Below are 19,921 nucleotides of genomic sequence, written 5' to 3' on the forward strand. Positions count from 1 at the left end.
ACGCAGAGGACCTCCTTCAGAAAGGAGCTATAGTCAAAGTCAAGAGATTAAAATTTCAAGGTCGCTTGTTCAGCGTTCCAAAGAAAGGCTCAAACAAAAGAAGGGTAATCTTAGACTTGTCCCGCTTAAACTTAGCCATCCGCTGCGACAAGTTCAAGATGCTCACGATCTCACAGGTGCGGACCTTACTTCCCCGTGGGGCCGTCACCACATCTATCGATCTTACAGACGCCTACTATCATATCCCTATTGCAAGACACTTCCGTCCGTATCTGGGTTTCAAGATAGACCAGACAGACGTTCTCCTTCAAGGTAGTCCCGTTCGGGCTCAACGTGGCACCCAGGGGGTGTTCACGAAGCTAGCGGAAGTAGTAGTGCAACAGCTCAGGGCTCAAGGGATTATGGTAGTAGCGTATCTCGACGATGGTTGATCTGGGCCCCACCCCATCAGTCGAGGAATGCAACAAGGCCACACTGAAAGTGATCCAATTCCTAGAATATCTAGGATTCAAGATAAACAGATCCAAGTCCAGACTCACCCCAGAGTCAAACTTTCAGTGGCTAGGCATTCAATGGAATCTATCCTCACACACTCTGTCGATTCCATCCACCAAAAGGAAAGAAATAGCGAAGTCAGTCAAGCAATTTCTAAGTCACAAAACTAGCATCGAGGAGAGCTCAGGAAAGAATCCTCGGCTCTCTCCAGTTTGCTTCAGTAACGAACATCTTAATGAAAGCCAAACTGAAAGATCTAACCAGGATCTGGCGCTCTCGAGCAAATGTCAGGTCACAGGGACAAGCTATCCTCAGTTCCTCTGATTCTAAAGAACCGGCTTCGGCCGTGGGCAAAAGTCAAGAATCTGTCAGTGTCAGTACCCTCTTCAGTTCCCCTCCACCAGGGATTACCATCCACACAGACGCGTCCTTAACGGCTGGGATGGGAGGGTACTCCCAGGTCAAAAAAGGTGCAAGGAATTTGGTCACCCCAGTTCCGTCAGTTCCATATAAAAACGTACTGAGGCAATGGCAGTCTTCTTGACTCTGAAAAGATTACGCCCACCAAGGTACTCCCACATAAAGCTAGTCTTGGACAGCGCAGTGTAGTACATTGCATAAACAGAGGAGGCTCCAAGTCACGTCATCTAAAATCACGTCATGATAGCCATCTTCTCCCTGGCAGACAAAATTCAGTTGGCATCTTTCCTCCACCCACATAGCTGGAGTAAGAAACGTCATAGCAGACGCCCTATCCCGATCAGTACCCTAGAGTCGGAATGGTCTCTAGACGAGAGTTCGTTCCAATGGATCCTTCAAAGAGTCCCAGGGCTACAGGTGGATCTCTTCCGCATCACAAGCGAACCACAAACTACCGTGTTATGTAGCCCCAACCTGGACCCTCGGCTTACGACCACGGACGCCCTGGCTCTGGACTGGAACAACTGGGAGAAGATTTACGTCTTCCCTCCAGTGAATCTCCTTATGAAGGTCTTAGACAAAACTCAGGACATTCAGGGGTCAAGTGGCTCTAGTAGCCCAGACTGGCCGAAGAGCAATTGGTACCCCCTGATCCTGGAAAACAATGGGTCTTCGTCCCCTGGCGATCCCCAGTAGTCCCAAGCTCTCCCAGTCAGTACAAACGAAGACTGTGTTCGCTTCCTCAGGGATGCTCAAAACCCTAACTTTATGGATTTCATGAAGTTTGCGGCAAAAAGAGATGCGAATATTGACCCTCGAATATTCTTTTCCTGGAATCCGATAAAAGGGATTCAACTTTGAGGCAGTATGATGCTGCCGTCAAAAAGTTAGCAATCTTCCTGAGAGAGTCTGATATCAGAATCATGCAGTTAATTCTGCTATATCCTTTTTCAGATCTTTATTTGAAAAGGTTTAGCAGCTAGCACGATTACGACAAACAAGTCAGCATTGAAAAAGATATTTCAATTTGGATTTAACATAGACTTGACAGATACCTATTTCTCGTCTATTCCTAAAAGCATGTGCTAGACTTAGGCCCTCTGTCAGGCCTACGTCAGTTTCATGGTTCTTAAACGATGTTCTAAAAACTGGCTTCCGAAACCGATAATGACACATGCTCGTTTATGATGCTCCTAAGAAAAACTCTGTTTTTGTTTTTATTAAGCCTAGCTTCAGGAGCAAGAATTTCAGAACTGTCGGCTTTATCCAGAGATCCGGATCATATTCAATCCTTCCCACGGGGGAAGTGCTACTTTCTCCGGGAACGTAGCTTTTTAGCAAAGAATGAAGATCCTTTGATGAGGTGGGTCCTTGGAATGGGTTAACTTGGAGGTAACCCCTTCCACAAGATGTTTCCCTTTGTCCGGTTCAACCAACCTTACGAGCCTTTCTATCCAGGACCTCCTCTTCCTCATCGGGGCCCCTCTTTAGGAGGGAAAAAGGTGGTACTTTATCCACTAAAGGCATCAGGCAACAAATCCTGTACTTTATCAAACAAGCCAATCCTGACTCCTTTCCAAAAGCACATGATGTCAGGGCAGTAGCCACCTCAATTAATTACTTCCAACATATGAATTTGCTGATTTAAAGAAGTATACCGGATGGAAATCGCCGACAGTGTTCAAAAACGTCACTACCTTAAGTCCTTGGAAGCTCTGAAATTCCCAGCAGTAGCAGCGGGTAAAAACATAGTTTCCCTGACTCTAGCTAGAATTATAGTAGAAGATTCAGTCCTCCTTCCTACCTGCCTCACCCAAACAGTTCGTCTATTCCTGCCTTGTTCATTAACATTTACCTTGTGTCTTAGCTGCTTTATGATTGTATAAGTGCCCCTTTTGTCTGGTTAGGGACACTCACATCTGATTACCATACTGATCTCATAGATGTTATCCCCTTATTTTTATGCTAGGGGATACATCATAATGCAATGGTTACGGGTTTTGTATATTAAGTCATATACATTCCTAAGATATTTTATTTTATCATTGATCAAATATTTATGTAAATTTATACTAATTGCTATTTCTATTTTTGATACATGTTGTTACACAGATTTATTGTGATAGGTAATCATTGTACCTATTTGTATATATGATAAATTACCTTATAGTATTAACATAATTAGATTGTTTAAGGGTAATTTAAGCATAATTCTGATTTTGCTTTACTGTGTACTTGTATCTTTTAGCAATTATATTCATTCTTTTATTTTGTATCTTTCATTTGAGACCTATTTTGTTTTATTATATTTTATTTTACTTTGTTTACAATCTTGTGTTGTTTCTCGGTACGATTTCGCGCAAGCGACACGAGCTGAGCCCAGAAAAAGGATTTTACGTAAGGAAAAATCTATTTCTGGGCGATTGGCTCGTGTCGCCAGCGAAAATACCCCCCCTACCCATCCCTTCGCTCAAGATTGTCTGCTAACTTCAGGATGGCACTAGAGGCGCAGCAGTCGCAAGCGTGGGATGGTGTAGTAGTAGTACGAGCTGCCTCCCTCCGTGGGACGGCTCCCCTCTTGGAGGGTTTTGTAGTGGGAGATTCTATTGGCATTTGGCTCGTGGTAGTGGTCTCACTCGCCTAGTGTTCATACCGACACCCTCCTAGAGGGTGAGCGAGTCAGTCATACTGACCTTTTTCTTTATTTTATTTATTCTCTGGTATGTGTTAGTACATTTACCCTAGAAATAATAGATTAAAGGATATTTCGCTGGCGACACGAGCCAATCGCCCAGAAAATAGATTTTTCCTTACGTCAAAATCCTTTTTTTGGTATCTCTCAAATCCTGAGCAGTTATATTTTGAGAGCATTGCACAGCAAATAATGTTTGGCCATACAATTAAATGGACATTTTCTTTCTTTCCAGTAGCAAAAACATGCACATTTTTCTAAAATCCCACTTAGATATTATGATAGTTGTTACATTTTGAATGCAATTGTTTAATGAAATAATTATGAGGAATTTAACTGAGTTCATGAATATTTGTACCACAATTTCAGCCTGGTGTTCTTAACTCTGAAAATAGTGGAACTAAACCTCTTGATGGATTGAGAAGTTGCTGGTGGGTGGAAATCAGAGATAAATTTGCTGGCATTGGTCATTCTGAGTTCATGGGATCCCAGGGAAGGTTTTATGAAAGCTTCAGGGATGTGTTCCTTACTCGGAATGAACATGAATTTGAACCCCCCTTGGAAGTTGCTGGCAGATATAAAGCCAGCATTGACATTGCTGGCATTGCTCGTTCTGTGTTCAGGAGACTCCAAGCAAGGTTTGGGAGGAGTTTCAGGAATATATTTTTCACTCTTAACTAAAAAAAATGTTTTTTCTTCAAGTTTTTAGGTTTCACTTTTTATACCTAAGCCAGAGTTCTGATCCAACAGCAATACATTTCTGAGATTTTGAGGGTAGGCACTACCTTTGTGTTCAAAACTTGGATTAAACAGTGGGCTCCTGGTCTTAGAAGTACAGGGGTCACTTATTTCCATTTCAAAGTGTTGGAACAGGAAGAGGGGTATGAAAACTGTATGACTGATGAAAGTTCCTTAAAAGTATGTTCTATGAAACAGAATAATACAAGACATATACCTGTTCAATATCAAACATGTCGGCTGAAGTTTATATCATGCATAAGTATATAAGATTCAGAGGTATGAAGACTGTATGATCGGCAACAGTTCCTTAAAAGTATGTTTGGCACAATAAGTGTTCAGTATCAGACAGGGAAAAATCATATTAGAATAGCAAAAAAATATCCTTATTTCAGTGATTCCTCTAATTCCTCTATGATCTAGAAGGAAGGTGTGAGTCTTCGATAACTTCATAAGTCTATAGTAACAATAACAATAAGTAAGGTCTTCAAAAATGGAGACAAATTGGACGCAAGGAAAAAAACTTAAAAAAAATAAAAAAACAAAAATATATGGAAAAAAAAACAAGTTTTCCTTCTGAAAAAAACCATGAAATGAAATGTTTTTTTCACAATCTTAGGTGCCAGAGATCATTTGCCTATTACCCCTACTTCTTCAGATGTTTCCAGGGTGTGATGGTTGGATAGGCATCAGGTCTAAGATGAGGACCACCATTTGCACTTCCTTTGGAGCCTTTTCACAGAGAATTACATACTGGGATTGGAACCAAACAGGTTACAAGCCCAAGTGGTAGAACGATCCCTTAGAGCTTCCGATGGGTCCACTCAATCCTGCACGGGGAGCATCTCGGTACGTTGGTGCTTAGAGGAACCCAAGGGTCCTGTACTCCAGGGTTCAGATAATGAGGTGGAAGGTTAGTTTTCAGGAGTTTGTCAAGCTCTTTAGTGAGTGAGATGGCCTAGAGAAAGCACCTTGGCATAATCCGCAGATGATTTTTTCAACCACTAGGAGAGCCTAGGCATTTGATCAGTTGCCTTTTGTCTCGACTTGCTAGTGTTGTTTAGGGCCATGTGAATTTGTCTTTGTTGGTATAGGGGACTCATTAAGGTCTCAAAAGAGTGAAATTATTCATAAGTTATTGGAGAAAGAGAAAATAACTCGAGAGAGAGCTCATTTTAATATTTCAATATCACTTAAATATAATTTCAACAAGGAGGTCCTTCTTGTACAGAGGGGAGAGAAAACCAGTTTATTACTGGTTTTCTTTTCCTGTTTCTTTTCCAAGGCTTTCATAATTCTCCTCTCTGACACTGTGGGTTCATCCAAACCTTTTTGAATCAGGGATATTACTTTCCATTAATTTGAAATGCCCAGAAGTCTGATGATTGAACTTCTCTTGCTCAATAGATCAGAGGTATGATCTCCTTCCTTTGCTCTTTCATGACCAGGAAGAGAGTACCCAAGTGAGCCAAACTACCAGTCAGTTCAGAGATTTACTTAGAATCCTCCCCCCAAAAGTAAGTCTCCCATATGTAAAGACTGAGCTTTTGTATTCGTGTAGGAACAAGTGACAAATTTTAGATAATTTGTATTGTTCATAACATACAAACCTGAGGTCTTTACATAAAGGCCCCACCTCTTACCACCCCTCATTCTCTTACCTGGGCCAAAAGGTGAACTGTGTAGTTTCATACATTCAACTTCCCTGTCAGATATATACTTAGCTATAGACTCCGTCGTCCCCGATAGAAATTCGAATTTCGCGGCACACACTACAGGTAGGTAGGTCAGGTGATCTACCGCCCCGCCGCTGGGTGGCAGGAATAGGAACCATACCTTCTAGAACCAGATTTTCTCTATCGTTTGGAAAGTAAACATACGTTTACGGTTCCTCCTGATTTGACTTTCGTGTTTCATCGCCATCGATCTTATGGGCTGTCTTTTGCAGGGAAGTACTGGGTCTTTGGTTCGGCATACGCTTTTATTAACTTTTTAATGAATTTCGCTTTGAAATTTCGAAGAAAATACTAAGTGAAACTACCGAAATTATCGGTAGACACTCACATAGTTTGCAATAAAGGGAATTATTAATATTTATTCATTATTACATGTAATAAAGGTTACAACTTTATTGAGGAAATATTAAACTCTAATTTCCTACTTTAGGAAGTCAGAAAAGCATATAACTAGATACGCTTACTTTATAAGCTTTAATAGCGTTTGTGCTAACGAGCAGTTAGAGTATCAGCAGTACTAGTAGTTGTTGCATCCTCATCACCTTCTTACTCCACAGAAACTACAAATATATATGCAAATTTGAAGATAATAGATGCAGCTCAAAAGCGAGCTCTTAAAAGGTAAGAAGTGAATATGTGTTTTCCCATTGAAGTGGAGGGTGCGTTCTGATCCGGCTCTGTCTCGCTCCCAGGTCTAGACCTCTTCCAAACTCACAAGCCCCAGAGGGAGAAGGAATGTCGAAAACCGCACGGGAGGTTTTCAGTGAGAATCCCCCCCCCCCCCCCCCCCCTCACCGATCAGGCGTCCCCTCGGCAGGTTCTGTAGAACGTCCCAGACTGCCAAGTTCGCCATTGGAAAGGCGTCCTAAAATAGTGGAGGGTGCGTTCGATCGGCTCTGTCTCGCTCTCAGGCTAGACCTCTTCCAAGCTCACAAGCCAGAGGAGAAGGAATGTCGAAAGCCTTAAGGAGGTTTCAGAGAATCCCCAACGTCGGGAGCGTCCCCTCGGCAGGATCTGTAGTAGCGTCCCAGACTGCCAAGGAATAGCCGTTGGAAAGGCATCCTAAAACAGTGTTTTTCATACAATCAACTTACCTGTCAGGATATACATAGCTAAGACTCCGTCGTCCCCGACAGAAATTCAAATTTCGCGGCACACGCTGCAGGTAGGTCAGGTGATCTACCGTCCTGCCCTGGGTGGCAGGATTAGGAACCATTCCTGTTTTCTCATCATATTTTTTCTGTCGCTTGGAATGTAAACAACGTTTGCAGTTCCTCCTGACTTGATTTTTGGATTTCATCGCCATCGATCTTCTGGGCTACTTTTGCAGGGAAGTACTGGATCTTTGGTTCGGCATACGCATATTAATTTGTTTTGATAACTTTGGCTTCGAAAATTTCGAAGAATGTTTACGTGTAACTACCGAACTTTTCGGTAGACAATCACATAGTTTGTAAGAAGGAAAATTTTAATATTTATTCATAATAACGTGTAGTAAATGTTAGAATGATTGAGCTAACTTCCTTCTTGACGATGTAAGGAAAGAATAGTTACGCTTCCTTTAAAAGTTTATATAGCTCTCGTACTAACGAGCAGTTAGAGCATTAACATTACTAGTAGTGTGGTATCCTCATCTCCTTCTTACTTCACAGAATCTTCAAATTCATATTGCAATTTGAAGACAAAGGAATGTAGCTCAAAATACGAGCTATTGAAAGGTAAGAAGTGTTTTTTGGTTACTGTTAGTGCAGTGGGAGGGTGCGTCTGTTCGGCTCTGTTTCGCTCCCAGGCCATAGACCTCTTCCAAGCTCACATACCCAGAGGAGAAGGAAGTCGAAAGCCTTTACGGAGGTTATGGAGAATCCCCACCGATCAGGCGTTTTCCCCTCGGCAGGATCTGTAGAACGTCCCAGACTGCCAAGTTGTTCGCCATTGGAAAAGGCGTCCTAATTAGTAGAGGGTGTCGTTCGATCGGCTCTGTCTCGCTCTCAGGCCTAGACCTCTTCCAAACTCACAAGCCCAGAGGAGAAGGAAAAGTCGAAAGCCTTACGGAGGTTATGGAGAATCCCCACCGATCGGGCGTTCCCTCGGCAGGATCTGTAAAACGTCCCAGACTGCCAGGGATAGCCATTGCAAAGGCAGCCTTTAAAAAGTGCGTCTGTTCTTCCGTTTCTTCATCTTACATCCGAAAAGACGAAGAATGTACATGTTAGAAGTTCGGACGCATCTGGCTCGTTCTCTGAATAAGAGAACACTGACTCACTGAGCGAGAGGCTGAGAGCCAGCCAGCAAGCTAGCGCGAGCCACGTTCCAAACAGCCAGCAGCGAGCCGCGTTCCAACAGACTAGCGCGAGCCACGTTCCAACAGACTAGGCGCGAGCCTCGTTCATACAGATAAACGCGAGCCGCGTTCCAGCAACTGAGTGCGAGCCGCGTTCCAGAACTTTCTTGGCGCAAGGCGCCTTCAAAGAGAAAACAGACGGCTTAACTAAGGAGCCTTATAGTAGAATGGCAATAAGAAGGATGCTTCCATTGGAACGTTTTCTGGCAAGAGGCTCGTATAACAAGACTAGAGGCGCTCGGATCTATTAGGCGCACGGGACCTTCCCCACGCAAGCGGAACGTTTCCAGGAGCGAGTCTCCTTTCTAGCGTGCGGAACATTCCCAGGCGCGCGGAACTATCCAGACGCTAGGCGCTAGGCGCAAGGATCCAGACGCCAGGCGTCAGAAGATTTCAAAAATCTTCATTAGAGAGAGAGGTCAGTCGCGAGACTCCTCTTTGAATTTTTAACTTGAACAACTTTCCCCTGGCAAATGTGCAAGATGTCGCACAGGCGGCCGTTGCTTTTGTCAGAAGGATTCTGATACTAAGAGAAGCCCCTTTTCATTATTCAGAAGACTCCTTTGTTAGGCAGTTCCTCTCAATGCGGACTCTCTCCTTCATCCATGGCTCTTTCCCTCGTTTTTTGAGGAGGCAAGAGCTTTGGGAGTTTTTCTTAATAAGATCTCATCGATGTTTGGGTATGATGGCGATAGAAAATATCTACTTCCTTCCGTAAACCCTAGTGATGAACAGGAATTCTGTCTCTTCCGCGATTTATGAAGAAATCACGAAGATTTAAAGAGTTCCTTGATTAACTTCGTTCCTTAAGGATATATATATATATATATATATACTCTTTCTATCGTTCTATTAACGAAAAGAACGAAGATAGTAGAAGGTAGTAGAGTTTCTGCTGTATGAGAATACGATACGGTCAATTCATAAACACATACCGTAGTTACTTCTTTTCTGTGCAACTCAATTACAAGTATCCTTCTACGTCTTTCCTAGGAAGGACTACGCTTAAAGGGATTGTTAAGACTACACCTACTTAGCTTCTAGATTTATCGAAGTCTTGTTTCGCTTAAATATGCTTTAATAAGAAACTTCCTGAAGTTCGATAATAATTTTATTAAATTCCTTTATAATTGGAGTAGCTGGCAACTCTGGAAGAGTAAGCGGGGACTGCTTTCGCTGAGAGCCTGAGACCAACGCAGTACGCCTATGCCAGTTACTGTCAGTACCATGTAGGTGTCAGTCATGAGCGGTCGGGCGAATCTCTCTCTCCTGCGGGATGGAATAACTTTCCGTATCTCTCCCCTACAATCGCGGTCTTAACCTCGGCGGATTGAGGGGATAGTTAAGCTAACATAAATAAATATTGTATGCCTTTTGCTAAGAAGCTTTCAATAAGAGAGATAGTACAACCTTTCAATGCGGTTTTACCGTAGGTAACATTATTAAAGGATTCTATCGCAGCAGAACATTATATTATGTAATGCTCTCAGGCTTACGAAAGCATAGCTTATTAGAGTACCTGCTCAGAAGAAGATGGATGAGTCGGATGGGAAACATTCTCTTTGGGGCAGAACTTGTTTCCCAAAATGAATGGACTATACTAGTATATAAAGTTTTTTCCTACTAAGAACGGAATTAACATGTGAAAGGATGTCGGGTACCATAAAGGCACAGGTGTTCTGGCACATAACATAAAAAAGAATTAGAAGAAAGCGCCAGTCTGGCGCAACGCGCCAGTCTGGCGCAACGCGCCAGAAGTACCAACCTGGCGCAATGCTCCAGAAGCGCCAGCCTGGCGCAAAATTTGCGCTAGAAGCGCCAGCCTGGCGCAGTGAGCAAGAGCACCATCCAAGATTTTCTCGTTTTAGCGAGTTATTAACCTAGGAGTCCAGTAGACTCTCGGACACCAAGCTCGGTAACGGCAAGATTCGTTCCTGATTTCGTTACCCATTTAATCACTTAGGCCAGTTCCACGACACTCTCCATATCGCATAGAGCATCGAGAATCTCTTTTTCGCTCCTATTCGCGTTAACAAAGAGATCCTTCTCGATCGACGATAATAACTGTTAACATGTTTAACATTATTGGAAAGAGTTGTGAGAACGACGAACAGGCTTCCTATAGACTGCTTCCTTTTCCTACTTCTCCCCCGATTGAAGATGACGGGGGAAAAGCTTCAAGGAAGTTTATATTTGCCAGTACAAGAGCAACTGGCCTCTTTGGTGGGGGAGTGTTAGCGCCTCGTAGGAAGGACGTTGCGCTTCCAATCAAGAAGTCTCGTCCTCTCTCCCGCGAAGCGAGAGGCGTCATGCAGACGTGAAGCTTCCAAAAACATATCGCAGAGGCTTCCCCCCGGTTTCGAGAGCGAGATCGGGAGAATCTTACGGAAGACACGTAACGCCAGAGAGACGTGAGACGGTCGTCAAGACATGAATAGTCATTTAAAGCTGCTTTTAGACGCGAGGCTCCAACCAAAATTTTGGCGCCAGTTAGGACGCCTTTTGAGAGCGAAGCGTCTTCCAGGCGCGAGCGTCATCCAGACGTCAGCAGCCACACAAACGGGAGGCGTCAGCCAGGGACGCTTGGCTGACTAGAAGCGTCATCCAAGCGGGAAGCGTCATCCATTTATGGAGAGAAGCCTGGGCTGTTGGCGCCTTCCAGGACTATTCAAAGCGGGGAAGAGGAAGGAATATCATTCCCTTAGCCCCTCTCCTATTAGGAGTTTGTCTCCTCCAGAGGAAAAGACGTACTGAATTAGCAGCGGAGACTCATCTAGACCCCGAGTTAGAAGTAAACTCGGAGGAGGAGTATCAAGGAAGAGAGACTGTCGAACTATAATGTTTTGACAGCCTTGCTTCTAGAGGAGTATGGAGACGACTTGACTCCTGCCTCTCCTCCTTCTCCGCGCTCTCTTTTCTGAGTGCAAAAGACGAAGAATCTTCGTTTTTTCTTAGAATGGAAAGCCCGCCATTTCGATGAAGAGGGCTCTTCAGTCTTTAGACTCTTGGATGAAGTTGAAGAAGGAGTTAGTTAGAACGGTCTTCTGCATGCCTCCAGCGAGACTAGCTGGTAAAAGAGGCATTTGATATCAGACGGAGAGAATATGGGTATTTCTCTTCCGTTCTACGTCAGAAGCGGACTTTTCGACCTTAGTTGACGCTTCACGTAGACAAGGTTTGAACTCTGCCCGTATAACTTGGGGCATTTCAGAACTGGACCATCTCCTCAAGGGACTCTTTCAGGTATTGGAAGTTTTCAACTTCTTAGATTGGTCCCTTCTTGGGGTGTGATGGTCCAAGAAAGCCCATGATTCTGAAGGACTCGAACCAGAAGTCCTTCTGTGTATTTTGTCTTGTATAGACAAAGCGGTTCAGGATGGCTCGGTTGAGATCTCCTCTTTGTTTGGAGCAGGTCTTCTTAAAAAGAGGACAGTATATAGTGTCTTTTTAACCAAAGCGGTCTCCACCGCTCAGAGGGCAGCGCTTCTGTACTCGCCTTTGTCTGACTTTTTGTTCCCTTTCTCAGTAGTGAAGGACATTTCTCGTTCATTAACTGAGAAGGCGACTCAAGACCTTCTGACACAGTCAGTAAGGAAGAAGAAACCTGCAGACAGCCCAAGAACACTGTCATTGTCTGATGAGGAGAAAGACCGGGCCTACAACCTGACACAGATGTGCTAGATGCGAACATATAGGACAGATAAGAGTGTCCGATGTGGACATTGCCAGACATCCTCGAGACTCTACCAAGCTCGAAGCTCCGGCAAGTGGGGAGGAGCCACCCAGGCGCGAGGCGCCAGGCAGGAGCGAGGCGCCAGGCAGGCGCGAGGTACCAGCCAGCGGCGAAGCTCCAGGCAGGCGCAAGGCGCCACTCCAACCGGGCGCGAGACGCCAGCCAGGCGAGAAGCTCCAGGCAGGCGCAAGGCGCCAGGCAGGCACAAAGCGCCAACCTGGCGCGAGAACGCCAGCACCGGCGCGAGGCGCCAGGCAGGCACAAAGCGCCAACCTGGCGCGAGACGCCAGCCAGGCGCGAGGTGCCAGCCAGCCGCGAAGCTCCAGGCAGGCGCAAGGCGCCACTCCAACCAGGAGCTAGACGCCAGCCAGGCGCAAGGCGCCAGCCAGGCGCGAAGCTCCAGGCAGGCGCGAGGCGCCAGGCAAGCACAAAGCGCCAGCCAGGCGCGAGCAGCCAGCCAGGCGCAAGCCAGGCTCTAGGCGCGAATCTCCAGCTAAGACGCGAAGCGTCATCCAGATGCGAGGCGCCAGTCAAGCGAAAGGTACCAGACAAGCGCTAGGCGCCAACCAAAGAGCGAAGCACCAGCCAGGCGCGAGGTTCCTGCCAGGCTTCAGGCTTCAGTCGGGTGAGATCCATTTCAAGAAAGCCCTGGTCTTCTTTGAAACATGGAGATCTCCTAAGCACTTCATTAGTGACTTGATTCCTTCAAACAGCTTGAGAATTAAAAGCGCAGGAAGTGCGCGCTTTTGCAAATTCTTGTTCTTTACATAACAATATGTCATATAAGACATATTAGCTGTGTTGTACGGTAGAGGCAACTCTGTGTTGACTTCTCATTACACAAAGGATGTCAAGTTAACCTACGAGAGATCCTTCTCTTTTGGTTTATACGTTTCTGCGGATACGTTACTGGGATAAGGAGCCGACACTGATCCTTAACTTGAGTTAAAGTTTTTTAACTTAGTGAAATTATTGGGTTTTTGAAAGGAGTGTGGGGATAACTCTTTCCAATTTGAGCGCGAAACCCTCGTGTTAGGATCAGGTGATCGGGATGGTTGTTGCGCTCCTTCATAAGGTGTATTGTCATATAAGTGGATCAGCACCCATTGACAAAGTCCTTTCAGGCTCTGCGAGTTAAGTGGATAAGACCCCTTCGGCAGACCCACAAGAACTCTTGGCCATAGATCACATATCTCGCTAAAGTTCTTGAGGTGATGCAGACTACTGGGCAAACACCCACGAAGTTCTACCACCTATCAGGTAGGAACCAAGGTTTTATTTATACCTACAACATATGTTGTTTACCGTCTATTCCATATAGTAGCTGTCTCTTACCCTCCACCGAAGGGTGCCAATCAGCTATGTATATATCTGACAGGTAAGTTGATTGTATGAATGATATTGTTATGATACAATAAAGTTTCATACATACTTACCTGGCAGATATTACGATTAGGGCCCACCCAGCCTCCCCGCAAGGGAGACAGGTGGAAGAGAAAAAATATGATAGAAAACAGGAATGGTTCCTAATCCTGCCACCCAGGGCAGGACGGTAGATCACCTGACCTACCTGCAGCGTGTGCCGCGAAATTTGAATTTCTGTCGGGGACGACGGAGTCTTAGCTATGTATATACGCCAGGTAAGTATGTATGAAACTTTTTATTTTTGTATCATACAATATCATTTTTTCGTCATCCGAGTCTTCATCGAAAGGAAAATAGGGTGGAGTTCTCACAAGCTGTCGAGACCTTCTAAAGATCGTGGAAAATCGCCAGCTTGGGATTCTATCCGGAAAGTTTTCCGGAAGGCTATCCACCTGAGAAGAAAGAAGACATTTATTCATTAAATCCTCCTTCCCTAGATCGGATATGGAGAAAGAAGACGACTCTACGAAGATCCTAGGAGAAGGCAACAGTAGATATCTTCGTTAATAGAAGTTTTGAAGAAGGATCCTCCCAGGAGAAAGGATCTCTTCCTTCCCGTTAAGAAATCCCGTCCGATAGAAGTCTTTGACAGCTCGGACGAGGCGGCCAGGCGCAAATCGCCGACAAGGCGAGAGGATTCTAAAGAGGCGCCTGAAGCGGCTGAAATGAGGCACAAAGCGCCTGAAACGAGACGCAAAGAGCCTGAGGCGCCTGAAACGAGGCACAAAGCTCCTGAAGCGCCTGAAATGAGGTGCAAAGCGCCTAAACTGAGCGAGGCGAAAAGCGCCTTAAGCGCCTGAAATGCCTGAAGCTCCTGAAACCTCTGAAGCGCCTGAAATAAGGAGCAAAGCGCCTGAAACAAGGCGCAAAGCGTCTGAAGCGCCTGAGATGAGGCGCAAAGCGCCTGAAACTATAAACCAGGATCTTCATCGGAGATGGAGTTAGAGCCTGATTCTGCGAAAGGTGAAAGACATTCGAGGCCTTCTTCTGATAAGGACGGGAGTTGTCGCACAGGCGGCCGTCGCCCTTCTCAGGATAGTCTTAATGCAAGTAAAGGCAAGAGCAAGATCGGCTTTTTTCCTGGCGGGGACTCAAGATGTCGCACAGGCGGCCGTAGCCCTTGTCAGGTTAGAATCGTACTGCTAAAAGCTCTTCACCTTACGAAAAGCAGGCGCTCTCCTCCGGTTGCTCATTCTTCTCCCAACTTGATGGACAGGAAATGGAAGATAGATCGGAATTGGAAACCTTTTTTATTGGAAAAAATTAGTTCATTACTAATAAGACGATATTAAAATCTTCCCCCTTCTAAAATAATGCAACCAACCATTTACAGAAAGAGTGGCAATCGTTTGCAAATTAAACAAGATTCGTACGTTCGGTTAGAGCTCTCATTCATTGATTAGAGGCTCTTCCAAATAATAGAGGCGTAGAATACGGCCTTATATCCAAGAGAATAAAAATTTGAGGGATTCTCTTCGATCCGAGAGTTTTCATTGCGATCTCTTTTGACTAATACTAGTTCGTGTTTATTGACGAAAAGAACGAAGAGGGCAAGATTTCCATTCTCTCTCGAATCGGAGAGGAAAGAATGTAGTAGCAAGATCTGCTGTATACGGACTACTGAGTGACAAGTCATATACGCATACCATAGTTGCCTTTGTGGTTCGCTACGGAATTATCTATATCCTTACAGGATTTTCCTGGTAAGGACTTCGCTTAAAAGGTTTGTTACGACAATACCTACTCAGCTTCGGTATTTAACAAAGGTTGTTTGGCTTAAATTTGCATTATTAAGAGCTTCCTTAGGCTCGAGAATAATTTTATTATATTCCTTCATTGAATGAAGTAACTGGCAACTCATGATGAATGCAGCCAGGCAGCGAGCGAGACTGCTGGGCTGTCATTCTAAGGCAAATACAGTACCATCCAGTTCTCAGTCATGAGCAGTCGGTTACATCTCTCTCTCCAACGGGATCGAATGGTTAACCGTATATTCCCCCTACAATCATGGACTTAGTCTCGAATGGAGGGGATAGTTAAGCTAACATAAATAAAATATTGTCTGCCTTTTGCTAAGAAGCTTTCAATAAGAAAGATATTATAACCTTTCAATGCTGTTTACCGTAGGTAACATTATTAAAGGATTCTAACGCAGCAGAACATTATATTATATAATGCTCTCATGCTTACGAAAGCATGGCTTATTAGAATACATGCTTAGTGAGAAGATGGATGTAGTAGAGAATTCACTTTAAGACTACGGTATGGTCAAGTCTTTCGAGAAACGCACACAACCTTTTTAGAATCGGATATTGCTCAAGAGAAGATGGATGAGTGGGATGGGAAACATTCTCTTCGTGGGCAGAAATGGTTTCCCTGAATGGACTATACTACGTATATAAGAGTTTTTTCCTACTAAGAACGGAATTAACATGTGAAAGGATGTCGGGTACCATAAAGGCACAGATGTTCTGGCACATAACATAAAGAGAATTAGAAGAAAGCGCCAGACTGGCGCAAAGCGCTAGAAGCGCCAACCTGGCGCAATACGCCAAAAAGCGCCAGCCTGGCGCAATGAGCCAAGAGCACCATCCAAGATATTTTCTCGTTTTAGGCGAGTTATTAACTTAATAAGAGTCCAGTAGCCTCTCAGACAGCACGCTCGGTAACGGCAAGATTCGTTCCTGATTTCGTTACCCATTTAATCACTTAGGCATATTCCACGACTCCTCATATCGCAAAGAGCATCGAGAATCTCTTTTTTCGCTCCTGTTCGCGTTAACAAAGAGAACCTATTTGGAAAACAGACAGGGAATGTAACGATCCTTAAGAGGTTCGATGCTAGATTTTGCATGTCCGTGAGAACCTTCTCGATCGATGATAATAACTGTGAAAGTATGTCTTAACATTTATTGCAAAGAGTTGTGAGAACTTGCAAAAAGTCTTCTTCATAGATCTCTTAGCAAGGTAGAAGATGAACAGTCTTCCTGTAGACTGCTTCCTTTTCCTCGAACCAAGAGAGGTAGCAATATACGCCATCTTTATTTTATAGAAAGGGGAATAAACTTAGTCTTTTTTCCCCTAAAAAAAATATAAATTCTTTACAGAATTGAAGATAAAGGGCCGTCAAAGAAAGTAGAGGATAATACTTTAGCCCTCATTTTGGCCTTAGAGAGGTTGGATTCACAGAGGTCACGTTCTTCTCACAGCATGTTTTGGAAGTCTTTTCCAAGACAGTCTGAATATCTATCAGCATTTATTATAAATGGACCTTAACAACCTCTCCACTCTGAGTCTGTCTGCGTGCAGACTGACCAGAAGTGGACATGAATGAGAGGATTTTTCAAGGTAAATGACAATAGTCATGGACAAGATATAGAATTGCTGCAGATCGTGCTAGAGGGAATGAGGAAACTGTCCTCTTCCGATACCTCTGTGAACCACATAGCGGTTTTTTCTTCCCTTTCAGAGGGAAGAATCACCTTTGTATTATATCTGCTATCAAAGAACCCAGTAAAAGGCTATACTCTGTCTCTATAAAGGGATTGGAGATAGCAGAGGATTAAGATCTTTGGGATCTTATACAATACCTCAATATGACAAGAGTAGGATATCATGTACTTCTAATGGGATCTTTTTTGTGGCCACAGATTCCATGTTCCGACAAGATGGAACTGCTCCTCATCAAACTTCTTTGAGAAATTTTTATGAGGGAATTCTTTGTTTCTCTTGGTCTTAAACGATCAAGAAGACAACGTGAATTTTTTGAGCATTGGAATCTCGCATCAGATTCTATGGAGATTAGGCAATGGGTTCTTGCCAGCATAGTATGTCTGGCAAAAAGAACTAAAACCCCTATCCTAATTCAATGTTTTCAGATAGTGGTTTCGTTGTCCAGGCAGGGTACTTACGTTTTCATCTACAGTAGAATGGTTCAAACGTTTGCCTACAGGGTCTTTGGAATGCGATGACGGCTCGAAATGCTTCCCAGAAGGTGTTCAGAGGGATACAATAAAGAGCTAGAAATAGGAGTACTCCAATTTCAGCTCGGAGTCTCCTTCGACTTCCAGGCTTCTTTCCCTTCTTCGGCAGGATAGGGAAAGATTCTGCAACGAGACAACCACTTCAACATGAAGAAGAGATCTCGTGAGCACGGAAGTATGCAAGAAGGACCCTCCTCGGAGGAAGACTCTTATCTCTCGTACGGTTAGATATCCTATCGTCTACTGGATGTAGCTGATTACAATCACCTCCCCTTGCCGGAGAGGCCAAAGCTCAAAGGGGAAGAACTTCTTCCACTCTTCTCCAGTCTCCTGATAAACTATTGTGGATGTTCAGGACTTTTGGACAATGTAGCGCCAACCAGGTGCCATATGCCAAAAACAGGCGTAAAAAACGCCAGAGGCAGACAGAATTTCAAGGAACATCTGTCATTGTCTGATGAAGAGAAAGAGGGGGCCTCCAACCTAGCGCAGATGCGCTAGAGGCGAACAAATCGGACAGATAAGAGTGTCCGATGTGGGCATCGCCAGACATCCTCGAGACTCTACCAAGCTCGAAGCTCCAGCAAGTGGAGAGGAGTCAGCCAGCCGCCAGACGCCAAATAGTGCCAGTCTGGAACCAGGCGCGAAGCTACTTCCAGGTGCGGATGCGCCAGCCATGAGTCAGGCGAAAAAAAGCGCCGCCTTCCAGGAGTTAGGCGCCAACCAAGTGTCAGGCAGGCGCGAGGCACCACAGGCGCAAGCCAGGCTCTAGGCTTCATCCAGAAAAGATCCATTTCAAAGGAAGCCCTGGTCTTCTTTGAAATAAGTGTGATCGCTAAAGCACTTCATGAGTAACTTGATGATTCCTTCAAACAGCTGAGAATTAAAAGCGCTTGAAGTGCGAGCTTTTATGAATTCTTGTTCGTTACTCAACAATATGTCGTGAAGGACATATTAGCTGTAACTTACGGGAGATGCAACTCTGTGTTGACTTCCCTTTGCACGAAGGAGGTCAAGTTGACCTAGGAGAGATTCTTCTCTCTTGGTTTTACGTGTCTACGGATACGTTGCTGGGATAGGGAGCCGACACTGATCCTTAACTAAGTGAGTTAATTTTTATGTTAACATAGTTTCTTTTTTTTTTTTTTTTTCTTTGGTTGTTTGAAAGGAGTTTGGGGATAGCTCTTTTCAAACTAAGCACAAACCCTCGTGTTAGGATCAGGTGATCGGGATCGGTGTTGTGCTCCTTAATTATGCCCCTAGGCATAGGTGTATTGTCATGTAAGTGGATAAGACCCCATTGATAAATGACCATTAGATTCTGTCGAGTAAGTGGATAAGACCCCATTGACAGATCTACAAGAACTCTTAGCCATAGGTCACATCCTCGCTGAGGCTCTTGAGACGAAGCAGACTACTAGCAATAGCTAGGAAGTCGACCCTTCGTCTAAACACATAGGAACCAAGGTTTTATTTATTTATTACCTAAAACGTATGTTGTTTACCTGTCTAATCAGTAATTAGCTGTCTCTTACCCTCCGCCAAAGGTGCCAATCAGCTAAGTATATATCTGACAGGGAAGTTGAATGTATGAAAATGATATTGTTATTGTACAATAAAGTTTTATACATACTTACCTGGCAGATATATACGATTGAATGGCCCACCCAGCCTCCCCTCAGGAGACAGGTGGAAGAGAAAATCTGGTTCTAGAAGGTATGGTTCCTATTCCTGCCACCACGGCGGGGCGGCGGTAGATCACCTGACCTACCTACCTGTAGCGTGTGCTGCGAAATTCGAATTTCTGTTGGGGATGACGGAGTCTATAGCTAAGTATATATCTGCCAGGTAAGTATGTATAAAACTTTATTGTACAATAACAATATCATATTTGAGCGAACTCCGACTAGGTGGGCGGTACTGCCACCCCACCTTTGGTATCTGCTACCATAACCAACTTGCAAAAAGTTTAACGGCTGAATTTCCATCTCGCTGAAAGTTAATCCTATATGTAAACACCTCAGGTTTGTATCTTAGGAAAACTACAAATAACTTAAAAATTTGTCATTTCACAACCATATTTTCCCTATAACTGTCCATTTTGGTAAACCTTTGCACCACATACAGTACATTGTCAATATGATAAATACTACTAAAGACCTGAGTTTTTATCAGAAAAAAAAAAAAAAAAAAAACACATGGCAGGAAGTTGGAATGAGGTTACCAAAATTTAGAGGTTGAATAGTCATGTAACCCCATCTAACTCTACCATAGGTAGTATGTAATAATAGGAGCATTCTTTTTGCCTGCCAAAGATAAGACTTGAAGAAATTCAGCAGTTTTTCTGTCTCTTAATTT

General features: G+C 44.1%; 1 protein-coding gene across 1 annotated transcript in view; it reads left to right on the forward strand.

The window, feature by feature from the left end:
- LOC135213373 (vacuolar fusion protein CCZ1 homolog) overlaps nt 1-19,921 on the forward strand; it is a 221,391-nt gene that overhangs the window by 24,177 nt on the left and 177,293 nt on the right. The window lies entirely within an intron of this gene.

The sequence above is a fragment of the Macrobrachium nipponense genome, chromosome 42, assembly GCF_015104395.2.
Source record: "Macrobrachium nipponense isolate FS-2020 chromosome 42, ASM1510439v2, whole genome shotgun sequence".
NCBI lineage: Eukaryota > Metazoa > Arthropoda > Malacostraca > Decapoda > Palaemonidae > Macrobrachium > Macrobrachium nipponense.